The sequence below is a fragment of the Scophthalmus maximus genome, chromosome 18 (assembly GCF_022379125.1).
Source record: "Scophthalmus maximus strain ysfricsl-2021 chromosome 18, ASM2237912v1, whole genome shotgun sequence".
NCBI classification, from domain to species: Eukaryota; Metazoa; Chordata; class Actinopteri; order Pleuronectiformes; family Scophthalmidae; genus Scophthalmus; species Scophthalmus maximus.
This window is the reverse complement of record NC_061532.1, coordinates 15,066,763-15,087,338: the sequence shown is the minus strand read 5'-3', so window position 1 is coordinate 15,087,338 and position 20,576 is coordinate 15,066,763. Positions and strand designations below refer to the sequence as shown.

At 42.9% G+C, this 20,576-nt stretch overlaps 1 long non-coding RNA gene across 3 annotated transcripts in view; it reads left to right on the top strand.

Annotated features, from left to right (window-relative positions):
- Nucleotides 1-13,911, top strand: part of LOC118289772 — a 72,742-nt gene extending 58,831 nt beyond the window's left edge. For 2 of the 3 annotated variants that reach the window (XR_004786241.2, XR_007030028.1), the window contains exon 3: nucleotides 5,669-5,872. This is a non-coding gene — a long non-coding RNA (uncharacterized LOC118289772). Of the gene's footprint in view, nucleotides 1-5,668; nucleotides 5,873-12,543 lie in introns of those variants that run through there. The other variant, XR_007030029.1, reaches the window with a different exon arrangement.
- Nucleotides 13,912-20,576: the final 6,665 nt, after the last annotated feature.

Sequence of the window (20,576 nt, the reverse complement as noted above, 5' to 3'; positions counted from 1 at the left end):
ATAAAGTCATCCATGCTTAGTAGCATCATAATTTAATTAGCATCAAAGCTACGGGGGGCGCCACAGAGACTGCGTATGTATAGGGCCCAGAATTTGGTGCAACACCCCTGCTGGTCAGTCCCGAGAATACAGGTTCCAGGCACTTCTGCATTGGCTTCACTCTACGGACCCAGTGAATCCGTCCATTTTCATATGCAGGCTATGTTCACGACTGATCAGCTGTTTCAACTTTTACAAAAAAAGAAGCTGTTTCTGGCATCTTACCAGATTTCCCCACTGCATTTCTTTGTCTCCAGAGAGCATGACATGAAAGAACAACTTCAGGTTGCCTGAAGGAAATAACATCATGAAGGCCTCTCTCCATTTTATTCTCACATAGGTGGCCAAGACGATTGTCCTCTTTCTGGTTCACAGCCTCTAGTTCTTCTACTCTTGTCTATTTATATCAATGCAAAATGTGCCTCATTTGACAATTACATGGAAACACGGCTCATTTGGTATGTGCAGTACATTTGTCTACTTATTTCCAGTGCACGCGTTGTCCAATTGATGAAGGTATTTTCTGAATTTTCCTTATGTTTTGTCTCTTTCATGTCAGCCACCGTTGTACGCGGTACATTAATAATTTTGATTTGAGTCTTATCATTACAGCATAATTACTGATTACCCTAGTGACCAAAAATTGAATAAACTTGTGATTGAACATGGTCGAGATCTGTACATTGCACAGTGCAGGCCACACACAGTCAATATCAAAATTCAGAACTCTCAGATCAGTCTCTCAAATAAATCCCTGACTCCTTCGTCCCTGTATGCCTCCCACCTTTTTCCTCATTCCATCATTTTGCTCTCCAGCTCCCTCACACTGCACACATCACAAATTGTCTTCCATTCTTGCAGAACTGGCAAGTGTGTGTGACTGATCCTCAGCCGATCAAAGAGGCAGTCAGTCGGCCGGTCCGAGGAAACGTTGTTAATGTCGCTGATACCGTGCCGTCAGCCTATTTGCAGCATGTTCTCAATAACAGGAAGTCAGGAGAAATGAGTTCTCCCACAATTATGTTGGGCTTGTTTTTCCCCTTCCGCTCCATATAGTATTCTGGGGGTAAACCAGTGCCGAGATCAAAGATTGGAATGTTGAATCTTGATGTTGAATCAGAGGGGGCTTCCACAGCGCTGCTCCGCACCACTAGTTTAATAAACCACACATACCTTTTCATAAATGGGGCTTCTTCTCTACATGTATAGAGATTTGGAATCGTGCTTATGGATAGGAGGACAGGTTCGGACAGCGCGAGACTGAGCAAAACAGAACAAGATACAAAAATGGAACACAAGCATTTTTAACACACAGACAAGAGGACAAAGGAAGTCGACTGGAGGGAAAAGAACCATTGTCCCTGGTTAGTTCTGACTTCAGAATTCACTCTGCTTTTTATACTATGTTTTTCAAACATACTTTAATGTAAAGTCTAGACGAAGAAAACATCTCTGCTTCCTTTTTCAGTCATCTCTCTCACGATGTCTCTCCTAATTTAATAAGTCCAGCCGTCTGCATGGGGCATGAAACTGCTCGCTTGTTCCATAGCGTGATTCTCCCATAAACGCATCCTCAATGTATTTTTTCCCGTGTCTTAGGCACAAAATTATAGTGGTTGTGTATCGTGCTCTGAGCCCCTCCAAACTACTGTACTGTGCATGAACGCCTCCTTTGTAGGCAAACACAGATGTGCTATGGTTGAATAGTTGACCAAACCAAACACTAATGTTGTTCTGCGTAAGTGCTCCGACCGTCTCTTGAAGACCACGACTCTGGGGTTTGTGACCTCAATTGTCCAAGTCGGTGTCCAACAGTTACTGTCCAATAGTTAACTATTGTCAACACTAGGAAAGAAGCAACTTTATCACATCCACAAGGTGACGACATATCACAGATGTCCCTTGACTACTACGTTTGGGTGGATACTAATGTGTAACATTTGACGTGAATCAAATGATGCAGTGGGCCAAACTAGTTTGGACAACAGAACCAGCTCAGTGGCAGGAACTTGGTCTTAGTGTTGTAGTTTTGGTCAGTAAACGTATAGATTGGTATAACGTCGTGAAGACATCCACCACTGCAGAGATAGTGCACGTCAGTGCTCGGTCGGAAACTTTCAAATGGAGACCAACTGAGCCGCGGAAATGAAAGTGCTGGCTCCAGGTTGGGATTGGAATATCAGACATCTACGAGGAAACCTTGGCCTGGAAGTGCATGTCCTGCTCGGTCCAATGAAAAGAACTGTGGAGCTGCCGGCTGATCAGCAACTGATGGGGAGTTGGATCAGACATCACCGTAAGCTGCCAGACTCGATGTGTGAATTTCTCTCGCTCACGCCTCTGATTTCACCTCCGAGCAAACGTGTCTTGTGCTTCGGAGGGAGGTCGGGGGATGTGATCCCATCATGACACCAGCTGCGAGGATCTGCGGCCAGAGAGTGGTCGTTGCTTGTCATGGCGACGGCCCAGGAACCTTGTGGTGGACTCTAGCAGCGTGAGAGGCTGCCACGCTGAAGACAGAGACTTCCCAAACCTAGCTGGAATGAGTGAGTCCAGGCTAAACTCAGAGGCACTGTTGGGCCAGGATTATGCAGCTGTGATACTTCCATTAAAAACTTAGTGTAAAGGGGATTTGTAGAGGCGATGGTGGATGAGATTCGAATGTCCTCAAAGGTTGTGTAGAAGGGTTAATGCAGATGGTGCCCACCAGGAACAGGAAACACTGACTTAACCTACAGATATTTGTTGGAATGCAGAAAAAAACACTTGATGAGTTTGAAATTTGACAGACAGGTCCCCTAACAGTTGAGACATGCAAATGGTAGGACTCTGACTCGGTCAGTTAGTGTCCAGTGAACATTGTTGTGCTGATTTCTCAAACCCTAACATTGAATATTTTTTTTTCTGAACTGTCCAATGTTTTAAGTTGCTTTGAGTTAAGAATGAAAATGAGAAGCAACATTTTTTGCTGTTTAACCCTTTCACTGAAAAAAAAAAACATGTTAAAAGATCTGCACTTTTTCATCATCTGCACTTTTTCCCCTTCAGTGTAGGCCTTTGTTCAACACTTATTTAATGTCAGAATGTTTATTGAAATTACTAAATATTTTGACAATGTAAATCGCAAATCAACAAGGAGTATGTGAAGCATTTCCCTTCAGAAATATATATATATATATATATATATATATATATATATATATAAGATTCAGTGGAAATTGAAGACTTTGAATATGAGCAGCAGAGGATTACATCTGGAAGACAGAAATATGTTGTACTTATGTAGCTGTAAGCTGTTTTCCCATTGATTTTATTGTTAACGGAATCACACACACACACACACACACACACACACACACACTCCAACATTGTCTTTGCTGTGCCTGCTCTCCATTACGCGTGTTGCTTTCCTCTCTCACATTCGAGTCTTCATACACTGATTACATAATGCAGGATAAGCGACTCATTAGAAGTCTTTGAACGGGCGTCCCGTGCTGCCCCGCAGAGCCGGGGCAGACGATTTCACTGTCGTCGGAGCAGTAAGTGTGACGCATTCTGTGTCAGACAGGGAGAGGTTTCCTAAGGAATGCAAAATATATGACGCTGATGATTGCATTTTACATCAAGATATTTTTGGTATTTAGGTGAATCACTTAAGCTTCTTGTTTCCCTTTATTTTCTCAGAGGGACGGCAGCAATTTGTGTCATCGTGCATAAGGAAATACAACAGCTCTTGGATACACAACTTGTGTAAAACCTGTTTGAAAGTCACTATAAAATGTGGATGAAATCAACCAACTTCTGTGTGTGCCTGTGCATGAACATGCGCATTTGTATGTTTATGTGAGTGACCGCGTTTGAGCGGAGGGTTACCGGGAACAACTGGAGCAAGCACATTGACAGGTGCCAGGGGGGTTGACAAGTGCTACAGGCTGAGAACTTGACATCACAGCGTCTGTGTGTGGAGAAACATCAGTTCCGTCATTCGTGGGCTGGAGAGGAGGCGAGCTGACAGGCTAATCACCGCCTCGTCACCTCCTGATCTGTGCGTGTGTGTGTGTGTATAGTGATTTAGTGAATCCAAAAGTTCCATAACGTCAACTTTAAGGCAGCAGAAAACCTACAGCCAATTCCAATGTGACGATTCCGTAAAAATTTGATATCCATCATCAATAATGCCAGGAACAAATAAAAGCTTAAAATGTATGAATCAATGAAAGACCTTGCTGTTATATTTACACAGCTTGGATGTTGGTTTTGGTTGCACAGTTAAGTCTGTGTTATGCTCAATAAAAAACTACTTTGTGTCGTCCGACCACATAGGAAGGCAGAAGTGTTCAAAGCTGTTTCACACAACTGTTCTCAAAGTTCAAACAAGATTCAAGCCCCACTCATGCCTGGTTGATGAAGTGGGTGTGAATGTAAGCTTGTGGGTTTGAAACTTTTCGACCATCTGACAAACAGCTCTGATGAATCATACTGGCATTTTGAGTTGGATTAAAGACCCAACCTTTTATTTTTCTAGTATTTTTCTTAAGGTATGAAAATGTGAATGTGTCTGAAATACATCATCGGGAAAATATTTCGAAGCCACAACTACTTGAGCTGATCATTAAACCAGACCAGACTGACAAAGAAGCCTTGACGCAGACAGACAGACAGACAGACAGACAGACAGACAGACAGACAGCATTCACAGCAGATAGGAGACATCACAGTGAAGTTTTCTTCGGTCTGACAGGGAAACTTGTCAATGCAGCTCCTCGCCCCAAAGGCTTATCACCAGGAAACACTGCAGAAGTCCCAGCTGATATGTTTTATTGAATATCTACAGTCTGTCTTTTACTAAAAAACATTATGTTGATACAGAAACCCTGGACAAACACTGAAAACATTATAGAGAAGGGAACCAAATTTGAATGTTTCCACTTGTTTATGAACCTGGTAATATGACCATATATATGTATATATATGTATATATATATATATTTATGTACAGGTGTGTGAGTTATACTGTATGTTTCTTATGCAACAGTATAAAAAGCATACAGCAGCAGTGAGAAAAATGTCCTCTTGAGACAACTCTATATGATTTACAGCTGCAGTAGCTATACCCTCGGCCATTCTACAGTAAATAACTCAGACTGATCAGTTTATCGTGCGTTTCCTCACAAACATGTCAGCGCTGACAGCAGCAGGTGATGTCGGACCACCACCGTGAGGCGTGTTCCCTCTGGACTTGACATAACAAACTCAAAATACTCGTACGTATCGACTCGGGTATAATACTGTGCATCGGATCTTGATACTGTAACTCTGTGTTTCCAGGTTGAAGATGTTTAACAAGAATCTACTTTCATTTTTTAACTATCTTCTTCAACATCCATACTTGAAGCATTGTCGACTGTCATGGCTTCTGAATCAGAATCGGCCTTACTGGCCAAGAATATTAGACTCTTTTTCTTTTGCTCAATGAACTCGCACACTGATGCAGCAGACGTGCAGCAGAACGAGAACAACAAAGCTTTAACGCAGCTCCCCATGTGTTAGTCATCATGTAACTCATGTCCCCTCATTTGCTTCCCATGCTTTATGAAATTCTTTGCATTGTTTTTTTTCCACGTCTCAGGGAACTGAAGTGGCAGAGACAGAAGCCTTGGAATGAGATCAGAGCTTTGATGAGACATTTATCTTCACTCCCACGACCGCACGCTTTTGATCCCATTAAGAGTTTTATGTAAGTACACAGTTTACCTTTGGTTCAACTTTAATATTGTCATCGGAGGGGGTTTTAATACCTTAAATCTGTGATTAAACACCTTCAGCAGTCTCAAAGGTGACATCACCTCTCTTTGAAATCATTCCGCTGTGCGTCATTAAATCACTTAATGGCCTCTCCGAGCATTTGACCGGGAGAGGGACAGCGAGGTGAATGGAGCTGTTGTGCAGCTGAGCGGCATGGGACAGAGAACAGACAGAAGGGAAAAGGGGAACGCGGAGAATTGAGAGGAGTGACGGCTGGTGAGAAGATCCACCGAGTCTGAGAATAGGGATTAGAAAAGTGAATAGCGATTACCTCCGTGTTGACCTGCCAGCCGCTGTAATCAAGGACAGTGCGAGTGATGCCATGATTGGCCCGAAGGAAGAGGCCAGTGACAGTAATCCTTGGGAAAATGTGGGCCACAATGACAGGTTGTGCTTAGTGACGACGACGACGACGGCGGCGGCGGCTCCATCACTTTTCAGAGCGGAGGAGAAGTCTGAGAGCAACTTCCACTTTCTTTTGATACTTCTAAACCTTTTGGGGAAGAGGCCATGATGTCCTTTCTATAACTTTGGTACAGTAACAGAGAAAGAAAACGTACAAAGGTCCAAGATGAAAAACCTTAGTGTATAATAGTATCAAAATGGGTTTAATCCATGCAGCTGCTAATTCCTCTGACCACCCGGGATAAACTAATTACTCGCCCCTCTACACTCCATTATAACCTTTCTTTGAATGAGGAGCTTGATTCTTTTAACGTACAATCTGTTACACAATACTGAATATCTGTGTAGGAGTTAAATCAATTTAGATGCTAATGCTGCATTGGCTAGTTACTAGCTTTAGTTGTTTGCTGTTCGTCTACTGGAAAAGTGGAGTAGCTCCAAGATTAGTTTTAGTTTTAGTTTTTGCCTGATGTTACTGGAAGGTTGATGAGCAAGGAATTTGCAAAAAAAGGAAAACAACTATGAGCTTCCTGCAACAACATTGTCATACCCAAAATTTCTCTTACATGTGTTCGTACGCTCAGTTCGTTATATATATATATATATATAAAAAACAACTTTTACAATAAATGACAAACACACAAAGGGTGAGGGGTTAGCAGTGTGTGGACTGAAGAGGACCTGGTCTGATATAGAGCTCTGAGGGCAGGGACGCCACGTGACGGGTCTCTTTTGTGGGAGGAGTGGTCGCCCATGGCTACAAAGAACTGTTGACCAAGTTACATAAGACGTCTTCAGGACTGTGCAAGAGACACCAGCCCAGTGTTCAGCGTTTGTCCTGCAGATTATGTGTACGGCCAAAATAAGTTACGGCCAAAAAGTACATTTTGTCGACACCAGGGCGACCTTGAACTTTGACCACCAACAAGTGCACGTTTGGGCCAAATCAAAGACACAAGGTGTTCCTGAGAGTTCGCAGGACCAGAAAGCAGGATTTGACCTTGACCTTTGGTCTTTGACTACAAAAATCGAATAGTTCAACTGAACATTTGTCCCTGATACGAATGCTTTTCTTGAGAAGGGGCGGACGGACAACCTTTGGCCCATGGCCGTGGTCGATGTTCGAGTTTTCAACTTTCTTCCTGTAGGTTAAAGCTTGTTCATTGAAGCACCTGAATTTGTTCCGCTTCATATTATCTTTAAAGACTGTTAGCGCGCTCAGCGTTAAACCACACAGCTGAAGAAAGACAGGTCATCTCTGTAACCCACCATATCTCATCGTCACTGTGATTTCTGGAAAACACTGAGCAGAAAAACAGCTCATGGGCAGGGATCACCGCAAGGGTTTGAAAGCAGGCAAGTGAACTTTGTCACAAAGTGTTTTTGCAGCAGGGGCACTGTTGCATGACCCGGAGCGTTTAAAGTATTAGCGTCCTTGTGGGGGGTCAAGTTATCAATTAACAAACGCGCTCATTCAAAAGCCTCTAACTCTGTCGTTCAGGGGCTTTGATAGGAAGATTATACGGGACCAGCTTTTATCCCTGATGTCCACTAGGTTACACAAAGAACACGGATTTATCCCTTTAAACTGACTAAAGAGGCACATTGTTCTCCTGTAATCCAGTTTCAAGATGCAAATCATTCCAGTACCGAGGAAGAGAGCGTTCTGCTCTGTTTGCTCAAAATACTCAGACACATATTTTTTATGGGGAGCCTGCAACTGTATCGTCTTAGGTCCATCATGACGTAATTAATTTATTTTATTTCTATGTGTGAAATCATACAGCTGGCGAGACATTTGAATCCAAACTTTATATCTTCTCTGCCCTGGAAGTCTGTGGCACTTGTGCTGTAATCTTAGATCTTGAAGCTGGAAGGGATGAGACTGGACCAGACGTCCAGACTGCTGCAATGAATGACAGGGAGAGGAACAAAGAATAAAAGAGGAAGGGAGCTGCACACAGACACAGGGAGCGATGGAGTGGTTCTTCTTTTCTCTTTTATATGCATGTGTGTGTCCATGTTTTTCTGTGGTTGTTCAGCCATTTTTCTTCTCTGTTATTACGGACGTTAGCCCGCCACAAAAGCCCCACACTGAAAGGAAATGGCCCTTCAGGTTTACAGTAGGATTTGACGGAGCACAAACATTTGTTGCTTAATTGTTCTGTAGTGACATCATGGCGTGGTCCATTGATTTAGTCCGGAGAGGCCAAGACAGTCAAAAGGAAAAAATGTAGCCAGTCAAACATTTGTCAACAATGGGATTTTTATGCTGTTTACAAAGGTTTTCAATTCCCTCTATTTTCCTCCATTTATCATGGTTGACTTATCTGAGTTTCTCTCTCCTGGCTCTTCATAATTAAGAGGAAAAATAGCAATCTTACAGTGTAATGAAGGAGAAAGACCAGAATCTCCCTGGATTCAGCAGAAGCAGCTTTTTGAACTGTTAATCTGCTGTATTACTCATATTTATTAATCAGTGCGTTCACATGACATTAAGTGACTGGCCTTCAGTGACCTTTCACCTGTAAGCTGATTTCTTAAACATCTTGTCATCAAGAAGACCGTTTCTGAGAGATCAGTGTGTTGGGAATTATGGCGACGGGATTTCTCTGGATAGATTTAATCTGAAAATACAGATGCATTTATCAAATTAAGAAAGAAATGCTTCCACAATAAGATCGGGGGGTAGGGGAGAAATCTGAGTAACTACCTGCTGAGTGTATCCACAAACTAACGGTAGCTAAATTCAAATACATTGTCTGATTATTACATATAATTATTTCTATGTATAACATGTTTTGCTTGTGTGCATGAGAGTGCATTACAGCAAAAAAACATTGACTTCCCATATCCTTTCCATTCTACATATCATATATCTCTCTTTAGGTCTGTATAATAATCCCCCACACTTATTAAATACCTCTAGTATTTGGTTATAATTATTTCTAGGGCGGTAAATAATGATTATTATTATTGTAGATCGTTTATTTGTTTGAATTAATCTTGTTGAAAAAAGTCACCAGATCATGGAGCCCAGTGTGATAAATTCAAACACCTGGGATATTTAGTTTATTGTTATATCTGAGGAAGCAAAGCAGAAAAACCAATGAAATGTTACATGAAGTATGTAACTTTTTCTTTTACTTTGCCTGAAAATTACCTTTATTTGCATATCAGAATAGTTGCTGATGGAACTGCAATATTTCTACAGTTTTTTTTATGACCCCTTTGTTCCATCACAATGACCCAATTCCTATAAAATCCTCTCCTCTCTCAGCTCCGTGTGTGTTGATGGAGCATGTGACTGGCCTGTAATTACAAATGCCTCTTACATGTGAAAGCACTGTCGGCTAAACTGGTCAACAGAGCCGCTCTGTGACCACCAGTAATCCAGAATCACCAACGTCAAGTTTAATTAAGCCCAGATAACCCAAAGAAAGCTTGGCTGAGTTAACCTCACTTTGTCATACAGGCCCCAGTGTTTGAACAAGTCGAACGAGGCGGTGTCCTCACGGCACCCGATCGCATATCTTGCATGCTTCAAGGATCCCAGGTGCTGGCTTACATAAGACAAGCCACTGACACATGCCCGCTCACCAAAACCAGCTATGCCTGGAATGGATTTTTTAATTAACTTGCACAGTCCGTCTTTATCCCGGTCGCTCTGCCTTCCTCTGTCTGTCACTGTCTCAAATGTACAGTACGGCACATGAAGGGTCATCTGTCATGAAAGACCTCAAGCAGAGGGACACGAATGATGAAATAAGTCTCCTTTGAGGTTTTCACATTTTCTACACAGGACGCTGTTGCTCCGAGTGGGAGCACCTGATGCCATTCTGTAGCTGTAACATGTCACTTCAAGTAACTGCTGTTATCCTGTCGAAAGACGAAGACGACTTCTTCTTCTTCTCGCCCATGCATGAAATTTAATATGAGCTCCACCTGCAAGCCAGTGATTTAAAAAAAAAAAAAAAAAAAAAAAAAAGCAGAGCCATTGGAGGCGCAGTAACCATAAACTTTAATGTTCTCTCATTCCACGGGGATATGAATAGCTGAAGTGAGATCATCATCATCTCATTCCTATGCTCCGACAGAATCCGGGTGGGTCTTTTTTGTTGGCCTGTAGGCCGAGCAAATCTGTGTTTTTAAGAGGCGGTTTTATCTCTGAGAGCGCCCTCTGGGCAATTTCAGCTCTGCCTTCTGCCTCAGCAAGGCTTTCTGTACGGCCTCTTAGTTTTTAAGTACATGTAACATGAACCTTGTTCACTGTGGTGGGTCCCACGGAGGAGGGAGTCCGTGTTTTTGTTTAAATGCTCGCAAATTTATTTCAAATTTACACTTTTCCAGGCAACGGCGAATGATGACAGCAACTTCAAGCCATGTTTGGTTTGTCAAAAATGACATTCTCCGTAACCTTTGTTGTGAAATCAAGGGCAGAAGCCCATCGTGACCAGCTGTGTGATTATTTTTCTATTTCCATGAAGGGGAAGTGTCAGTGTCGGGTCATAATGCTGCGATAAAACATATGTTGTCTCACTTTTTGTCTGATTTATTACATTTGAAGATTTTGCTCCCATCTATTTTCCCCAGCTGACAGGCTGAATTACATAATATACAAAACAGCAGAGGACCTGTGACCCCGCTCGCATGGAGAGTTGTTTTGCTTCCCCTGAATTATGTCGATGCCAGTGGAAACATCCACACATCAAAGAATTCCTTTCGCAAAAACAGAAAATAGTAAAGGTTGATCGGACCGCGCTGCGGTGGACAAAGGTGGTGTTTGTCTAATGAAAATGGTCCATAAAGGCCCATTGAGGGGCAGAGAAGGGAAGTGAATGTGAGCTGATTGAAGAAGGCGTGTTGTGGCGGGATGGAGGATGTGTCTGGAGCAGGAGCTCGTGACCGTCAGAAGTGCTTATATTCCTCGGAAACCGGTGACTGGAGATGTAGCTATGCCAGAAATGTGTGTGTGTGTGTGTGTGTGTGTGTGTGTGTGTGTGTGTGTGTGTGTGTGTGTGTGTGTGTGTGTGTGTGTGTGTGTGTGTGTGTGTGTGTGTGTGTGTGTGTGTGTGTGTGTGTGTGTGTGTGTGTGTGTGTGTGTGTGTGTGTGTGTGTGTGTGTGTGTGTGTGTGTGTGTGTGTGTGCACATCATAGATGTTTACTGTATGACTCCACGTTATCCAAACAGCCCATTAGACCTAATTGATAACTGTACTCGTGCATGAGGAATGTGTTTCTGGATTGAACTCCTGTTTCCTTCAGCTTGTTCTGTGGAAAAAGCTTCTCAGTTCATCATATTTCCTTCGATATTTTTTCTTGGTCAGATAAAGGTTAAATCATCTCCTGCGTCCATATAAGTACTATTTTCTTCTTCAGCTTTCTTGTAAACAAAATGTTTGACTTTCATTTTCACTTCACTGACTCTTTATTCATTGGCAGATTACAGGGTTCCATAGTCTGTTCACCTTTAATCCCTTCTCTCTGTTGTATATGCAACAAATATCCTAAGGGGTAAACTTTTTTACTGTGATTCTGAATACTTCAGTAAATAACCTAACCTGCCAGTGTTGAGGTCATGCCAAGGTAATTGTTGCTCTTCAAAACATGTGTGAGGAGGAGTAACATCCTCTCTGCAGCCGGCAAGAAGTGATTATGGGATCTATTTTAAGAATGAGCGCAAATGCAGTGCTTTTCCCATCAGAAAGTGTCCGAAGCGCTCAGATACGAACACATGTGCTGCACAGATGGACGCGAACACGCTCACACAGACGGAAAAATACACTTTCTGATATGACTGACTGATATGACGATATATCTCATTCCTGTCAGCCTGAGGCGCAGTTCGCCGCAGACGGAACGGCACACCAGGAGGATGTGACTCCATCCACAAGAATCAGGAGCAGGAAATCAAATGCTCCCCAAGTGTCTTATTAGCCATGTGAGCGTATCTGTCGTCCTCGTGCCGCCGCTGCTGCTGCTCACTGATGAGAAATAAGAGACGACGGAGGCGAGCGGCTGCCCTCCATCATCTCGAAAGGCTTCAGCCAAACTATACACCCCAGGAGAGAAATCTGAGGCCGACAACACTGGCAGGAAATTAGTGACATTCCCAAAAAGTTAGCGGCTGCCTTGTACTCAGACTGAAATTCATACTGCCGGCGCGTTCCTTCACTCACCTCCTGGATGGAAAAAAAATTGGCTTTACATTTGCTTCCTAATCTAATTAAAAGTGGTATGATTTCCACAAATAAAAACCTTCTAAAGTTTTAACCATGCGTTCGTGTCGTTCAGTCACCGAATGGGAGGATGGAAGGAGAAAGAGGAAAACCACAGCCATGGTTGAGGTCAAGGGGGCTGAGGCATGCGGGGAGCCGGCAGACGGAGCATGACCTTCCAGGCGGGAAGAGAAAACATTTGACAGGAGACACAACTCGGGGACGAAGATGGATCACACCGAGAATAGCAAAGACGTTGTCCCGGAAAAAGGGCCAATACATGATCTGCACTCAAAAGGGGCATTCGTCTTCATGCGTGCAACGGTTTAGCGTTACATTTTTGCAATCGCTAAAGTTTTTCACTGAAACGCGACGCAGCTGGATGAATGTCTTCCGACCGCAATGAACTTGTGCACCAAGGCTTTTTAGCCAGACTCGTGTCGTAGACTGAAGTATCTCATCAACTACTGGATGGATCGTTTTAAGTCTTGTTTTCCATCCAACAATTATTGGAGACTGTTCATGTCAGACACGTTCACAACAGCAAGAGCATTTCTGCAGCACCAATGGCGAGGGTTGGGGCCCACTCGCTCGTCTTCTTGCTGTATTCTCACACAGGCTTACTAAGACATTATCCAGAAATTTTTACCGGAGGAATGGCAGCAAAGATTCTTGACCAACATTCGTGGACATTTGTGTTCTCACATACAGCCCCTCAGGGAGAATTGGATGTCTCATGAACTGTTCCCGTGTCCATATGTGTTCAAAGTTTTGCTTTATGGCTAAAAACCTGAAATTTAAAGCACTAATTAGCAAATGTTAGCATCCAGACGCACTAAACTTAAATGCCTAACATGGTGGATATAAACTCTGCTAGACATCAGCATGTTGGCATTTTTGTTCTAAGCACATTTTCATGCTAATGTTAGCAGTTAGCTCGGATCACCACTAGGCCTCACAGGGCTGCTCTCTGCATGTTTCGCGATGCCTCAAAAGTATTGCTCTGAACTAAAACATTTGTTGTAGTATTATAACAACAATTCTTTATCAAATGAAAACTGCACTTTCAATAAATTGGTTTTGCCATTGTTTTTTTAAGTCACAAAACACAATGCTGCTGCTTGTTTGCACCAGTGAAACCGTGACCATCTTCTGTTTTGCAACACGACAATTTCCTTTTGTGCTGGCGTAAGCATTCCTGCAGATTTCCTGCAAAGCACTGTAACAGCAGCTGTCAGAAAACATCATCGGATGGCTGATTCATTTGACATGTTGTCTCCTAGTTCCTTTTCCAAAGTGATTGCAACCCCATCACACTCGACATGTTGTCGAGATTAAACAAACCCTCTGAATTACACAGCTTTGCTGCAGCAGATTTAATGTTTCAGTATTATATTGTAGCTGCCCTTTAGCCAAAATGCTTCGCTATCATTGTCCACACTTAATAAATTCTTCAACTGCAAAGCAGAGGCTCCTTTGTTTTGTCGGAATTGTCCAAGCTCAAACATCCATCATCTGAAACAGCTTTGTCGTGCTTAGACGAACCATCTGCAGAACGTGACTCATCATCTGTGCAGCACGAAAAGAAAAACACTGCGATCAGCAAACGCATCAGATTTGACATTCTTGAGGTGGCAGCTTTTATTGTGGTGAAAAAAAAAGAATTTGTTGATGTTAGTGTTAGATGCTCCAACCTGCCACTTGAACAGCTGGATAGTTGAAGGTGAACACCCCATAAAGCCACGAGACGCAGCCCGGACTTTAAATCCCTTAGCTTCACATTTACTGTAATCGAAAGCACTTAGCTGTTACAACCTCCCGCAGTGGTCGCACCAACACAGAACACAGAACACAAATATCTAAAACCACAGCAGAATTATTTCCCGCCTCCCCCCATGCCATACTTGTAACTCTTTTCATCTTTTGTTTCACAACGGCTCATCAAAGACAGCCAACAGAACCTACTGTAAGGCTGAGGTTTGTTTTTTTTGCATGCAGCGCAAAATGTGATTCATTGTCTGAAAAACAAAAACAGTAGACAATTAACAAACCCCCCCCCCCCCCCCCCCCCCCCATACAAAAAATTAAAATTAATTAACATCTGCAAACCAGACAAGTGTTGCAAGTTTCCCTTAATCCGCATTGAAGTAACTTGGAAGGATTATCTGGATTGGGAGGTGAAAGTGCTGTGGGAGGTGGATTGTGCAACCGCCTCTTTAGCCTTAATGACATCTTTAGTGGCTTAATGAAGTTTCAGACCTCTTGAGTTGTTGTTACCCTGCGTTGGGGTAAATGGGTCGGAGGAGAGAGAAGTCCGACAAACCCGAGAGTCTGGACCGAGGTTACATTGTTTGATCCAGTTAGTTTTGGTTTCTCATTGTAAATTAGGGAGCCCTGTAAAGACGTTTGTATGACATACGCTCGTCCTGTCGTCATCACCTACGTGGGCTGCGTCTACCTATACTTGACATTGATTGGTTTGCAAACTTGCGTGCGTCTGACGTTGGGGTGTTGTCAATTTGCTTCATTTCCTTCATTTTGTTGACACTGTCATTATGGTATTACTACGAGCATCACCAATTTCAGGCATAGAACTCTACACTCGTTTGAATGCGCCCGTTTGAGACCACCTCTTTTGGTTTCCGTTGGTCATCATTCCGTGGCACCTTTCGCACCTGTTATTTTGGTTCGGACTAAACTAAATGAAAAGTCAGATAGGCCTGACCAAACAATGTAGGTGTGAAAGCGTATTCATAGTCCATGATTTCATACCACAAAGGTTTTCAGTGTAGGACTTCCCTCTGCTGCCGCTGTAGAAGAAATCCATGCATCTTTAAAGGTCCTTATTGCAGCCAGACTGCTCGGACCAAACTGTCCAGCGCTGAAAACGATCCTGTCCACAGCCTTTCCATTAGCCTCAGATGCCCTGTCGGTGATGCGATGCTCAGGTTCGCAGACACAGGGTTAAGTTAGTCTAGATCGTATCTGCAAACGAGGTCTCGGTAGCACCGAGGAGCAGCATATTTCAGTGGCAGGCCCGTTGCAGATAAAAGCTAATAACACCAGGCACAGAACAAATCACAGCGGCCCCCGCGATTAGCCTGCAGACGAGGAAATGTGATGGAATGCGAGCTTTTCAACACTCCCGGTGTGATTCTATCAAAACCAAAACAGCTACCGGTGTTGGAGCAGCAGCAACCGAGCAGTGTTCGTGCTCACTCTCGTTCCTTCGATCTGAGTTCAGGGCATCATTTAAAAAAACAGTTTGTTGGTTAATTTAGATGAGAGGATAATGGACTTTGTAAAAGAAACAGGGAGGAATCATGAGACTTTCCAGAATCCTCACGAACACCATTGCAGAGGTTGTGTGATGGATTTTGGAAGCTCCTTCAAATCCTTTTTTTTTTTTTTTTAATCAAATATGCAGAAAGAAGAAAAGAAATCTGTAAAGCTTTAAATCTGTCAGCCTTCACCTCTCTATCTGCTGTGCTGCAGCTGGTGCAGCTCACACTTCTGAGGGATTTACACTCAGTGGCAAAAAGAATTTTAACTGTCGTGCCAAGTTCAAGTTAGTGATTTTATTGTATATTTGAGCCATGCCTGTAACAGAATCCTGCAGAATGACAGATATTAGAGTTCATGATATATTTGTTCAAATCGTAAAACATGTCATGGGAGATGCTCAGGCCTGGTCCACTTTCACAGGCGTGAAAGTATTCGAACAAATTTCATTAAAGCAAACATATTTGAGGAGTTTTTTTGGAGATTCTTTTCAGTTCCAGTTGAGTTAATTAGGTGTAGCTGTGGGGTTATTTTAGAGAATAAAATAACATATCACACATTCGATTTCAAAGTTGCAGTTTGACTTCAGCTCAGTTCCCTTTACCCTGCACTCCATGGGGACATTATGCAGAGTGATAATTGCACTTTGCAGAGTGAAACACAGGGATTAGTTAAATTAATATAAATTCACATCTCTGAAAAGTAGCGCCAGTTTTGCCAGAGGGAAACTACACAAATTCTTCAGAAAGTCTAGTCAGGATAAACCTCGCTGCAGAAGTTACCTTGTGCACAACAGTGATGTAAATAACAACCCCCCCACTCAGAAACATTAGAGTCTGTGGAGATGTCCAACATTGTTCATTGTAGATCTGAAACAATGAATGGACTAGTAATCATATAATCTGACTATTTTGATAATTGATTTATTCAATTTTATATGAAAACGAGGTCAAGATTCTCTGATTCCTGCTTCTTAAAGGTGAATATTTTCTGTTTTGTTTTACTCCTCAATGACAGTAAACTGAATATCTTTGGTTTGTGGACAAAACAAAACATCATCTCTGGATTTGGGAAACACGGTGGACATCTTTTACCATTTATTACAGTTTATGGACCAAACAACTAATCGATTAATTGAGAAAATAATCCACAAATGAATCAGCTGCAGCCTTTGTTCATTTTAAATTGTGCTGGCCTTTTTGGGGAGGCCTGAGTGTTACTGTCTTATTCTACTATATACAGTAGCGTACAGTTTGTTACCATTTATTTATCTCATTCTCGAATGCAATTTTATCCTAAACAAAAATGAAATGTCAGCATCATCAGCTCCACATCCATATGTTTGCCTCACGTTTTTATTTTAACATGAAAAATCCTCTTCCCCTGTCCATGCAGAAGGTCATCTTTAACTTTCAGTGACAGTGACCTGATGAGTTTTCCACTAGTCTCCTGTCATGTGCATTAATATCACAGCGTCCTTTTGCGTCATCACATCACATCTCATCTCATCGCATGTGTCCTCTAAAACACTGTTACTCAAACTCTTTTACATTAAACTGGCAGAAGATTCCTCAAGAAAACGCTTCTCTATAAATGAACTGGCACGTTTATTTTCCCCTTCAGAATTTCCAGAGTCGTTTCAGCCACGGGTTTTACGATCATGAGCTATCATAGAGTTAGTGGGAAGAGTTAGTCTGAAGCAGCAGAGCCGATCTCCATGTTCGACTGGAGGAAATCTAACCAAACAATAACGTTCTTCTGTCCTGGAAAGCCAGCGAATCAGAAAAGAGATAAAACCCAATTTCACTTTTTAATGAATCACTTGCATAACTGTGTCTATATTATTTAATCTTGCTGGAGCAGCCGTGATGCCTGAGCTGCACAGTAGCATTACTCTTGGCCCCGATTTGATTTTAAAGTGGCAAGTGGGCCATCTGATGACAGCATTGAATCCCGTCTCCCGTACCTGTCGACATGCTGGAAGTCATTTCCAAACCAAGAAGCAAATGTCCTTGATGTTGAGCCCCAAAGGCTCTCCATCAGAAAGACGAATCCCTCCAACATCTATAGGGACTGATCCAACGCCAGGCCGAACAGTTCTGCCAACTCGTCCATTAAATGTACGTTTCATTTATTCCTATGCCAGAAATTCAAATGGTTCAAAGCAATAAGGTGTCAGAAGTACAGTGTTCACACACTACTGTGCATACATAACATAACCCTGACAATAAACAAACTATTTGGTCCCCATAAAAAAACAAACATGTTCATTCATCTAAGATCTAAGGTAAAGAAGGTGATTGTTATGTAATCTATCCCAGAGCGTAAATATTACATAACGAGGAACGGGTCGAGTTGGTGGACACACTCCTGAGATGAACCAGATGCCGACTCATTTAGTTTTAGGGAACACACTGGATTCATTGAGTACAGAGGAGGTCCTGTGTGTGTGTGTGTTTGTGTGTGTGTGTGTGTGTGTGTGTGTGTGGTTTCTATCTCCACAGAGCACCGAGGTGATTTCTCAAACCTCTAGCGACTGAGTGCACTTTGTAGTGCGGCATGCTTTGATTTTCTCAACATTTTAGTACCAGTGATATCTCTGTTTTTGTTGCATCATACAATCGTCTAGTTTGAGTTAACGGCCTCATTTTTGCAAGTGGTTCAGGCCGCTGTCTGTGGACTGTCTGACTGTATAGCTGGATTCTGACATGCACTTAGGTCCTGGACATTTTTTCGTAATTCCGGAAAAGAATTCGGAGGTCGTGTCTGAAAGTAGCCTGAGACTTGTGGTTGTGAGCCTGAATGAAGCGGTTTTCTGACCAGCAAACAAAAGACCATGCTTGTTGTTAATATTATGGTTCATATCCATAGCCAACGTCAGATCAGCCCGTATGCACAAAAAAATCACAGTTTTTATATACAGCTGTTTTTATAGGAGTCTACCTAATGAGGCTCCTGCCTGCACTTCAGCCTCATTTCACAGCGTCCGTACATTAGCGAGCAGTACATGCTGTCATCCGCTGACACAGTGAGACTGTATAGTAACGTGATGAATGTGAGCCTGTGCTCGCTGGCGTTACTGCTGCACATGATATTGTTATTTGAGGAAATGAGTTTAATCCCGGCCAGTTTCCAGGTTTGCATCCCGGCAGCTTCTGGTGCATACATGTGCAGGGCAGGTCGCCCCTGAGGAAGGTCAATGGAAGGTAAGTGTAGGCTAAGGTAAGTCGAAAGGCTGTGTCTTAGTACGGTAAAAAGTTCTACTTGATTCCACCATTTTGTCGCAGCTTACACTGATATCAGTAGCACAGAAATATATGTGAGATATACTAATGCCAAAGCTACAATCTACTTCCTGTTAAATTCTGCGTTTCCTTCGCGATTGATCCTCAGTCTGGCACAAAGCCACCTTCAAACTAGAAGCTTTTGGAATCCCTCTGTCCTTTGGGCAGAATTCCATCTGTTTCAATCTGCTGCAGGACCGACATCAATGATCACTATAAATCTGCGGAGCTTCCCCCTGGCTCTGTTTTCTGCCCTTTTCAAAGTTAGATCTCTGTGAAGCCCTTCCTCGCTCCGAGACAGGCTCACACATAATGTGACTTCCCCTCCCACCGAGAGGCCCTGATCTTCTGGGGTCCTGGGAATGTGCAGCAGATGCTGGAGGGAACATCAGGTAGTGGACAACCTGAGGAGGGGGGGCGGATGAAGTCCACAGTCTTGCCTGCGTAGCGCTATGCTGAATGTAAAGTCTTGGGTGAAAGGCCCAATCGTTTTTTTCATATACTACCAACAAAACAAATGACCACATATCATTTTAAGTGGTCGCTTGTCGTGATAAGGCCACAGAGGCGTATCAACCAACTCTGCAGCTCTGTGGGGCATTTAAGCTACTTTCAGCCACGGTTTTGGTTTTACCGTCCACAAATTTGTGGATTTTGAATGTACCTGCACCAGATTTGACAGTTGCCAACTGCTCAACATAGAAAACCATCCGCTCCGTTGTCGAGTACTTCTCGCCAGCACCTGCGCCTGTGGAGTCAACCAATGAATCGGAGAGGGAGGAAATGGAGAATGGAGTCGCACATTTGAAACCAATTTTGCAGGAAGAGAAAAGGGATTTTTAACTTATATTTCGCAAGAGGTAAGTGAACGTTCAGCACAGGGACAAAAAACTGGAAACATATTTTATTTCACATGGGCCTTTTAACAAACCGTCCCGGCTCCAGACATGTAATTTCACAAACTTGGAGCAGTGGGAGAATCCCTGTGAGCCACTCGAGGTAACATGATCCATGTTTGTGTTTGCATGGTTGGCATACCTCTGTGACTTTCACTTATGTCTGTGTTTCACACCAGGGGCTTTTTCACACAAGTCACATTGTATGCGGCCCCGGTCCTGACTGAGGCCGGCTCCTGTGTGCGTCCCGCTGATATGATTTATGTTTTGACGCAGCAGAGGTGGATGGAAAGTTTGTTCTCGCCGTCGGAGGCTTTTCGGTGATCGAGTGAACTAGTCAGTCCATTATTGTGTTATTGCTAGATGTGAATGTTGGAGTCTCTTCAGCTGAAACACATCAGCTGTCCAAATATTTGCGTGTCAGCGTGCTTTTCAAGCATTTGAGATGAGAAACACTCAGGATCTGCTGCTCATCCGGGAGCGCCAAGATGTTGAGCAATTGCTCCCCTGCAGAGATCTGTAACAGGATTACTGAAATATTCCATTTAAACAGCGAGGAAGCTGCATATGCACATGCATATGATTATATGTGCTGCAATTAGAGCATTTAAACACAGATTTTAAAAGAAAAACCAGAAGTTAATAAT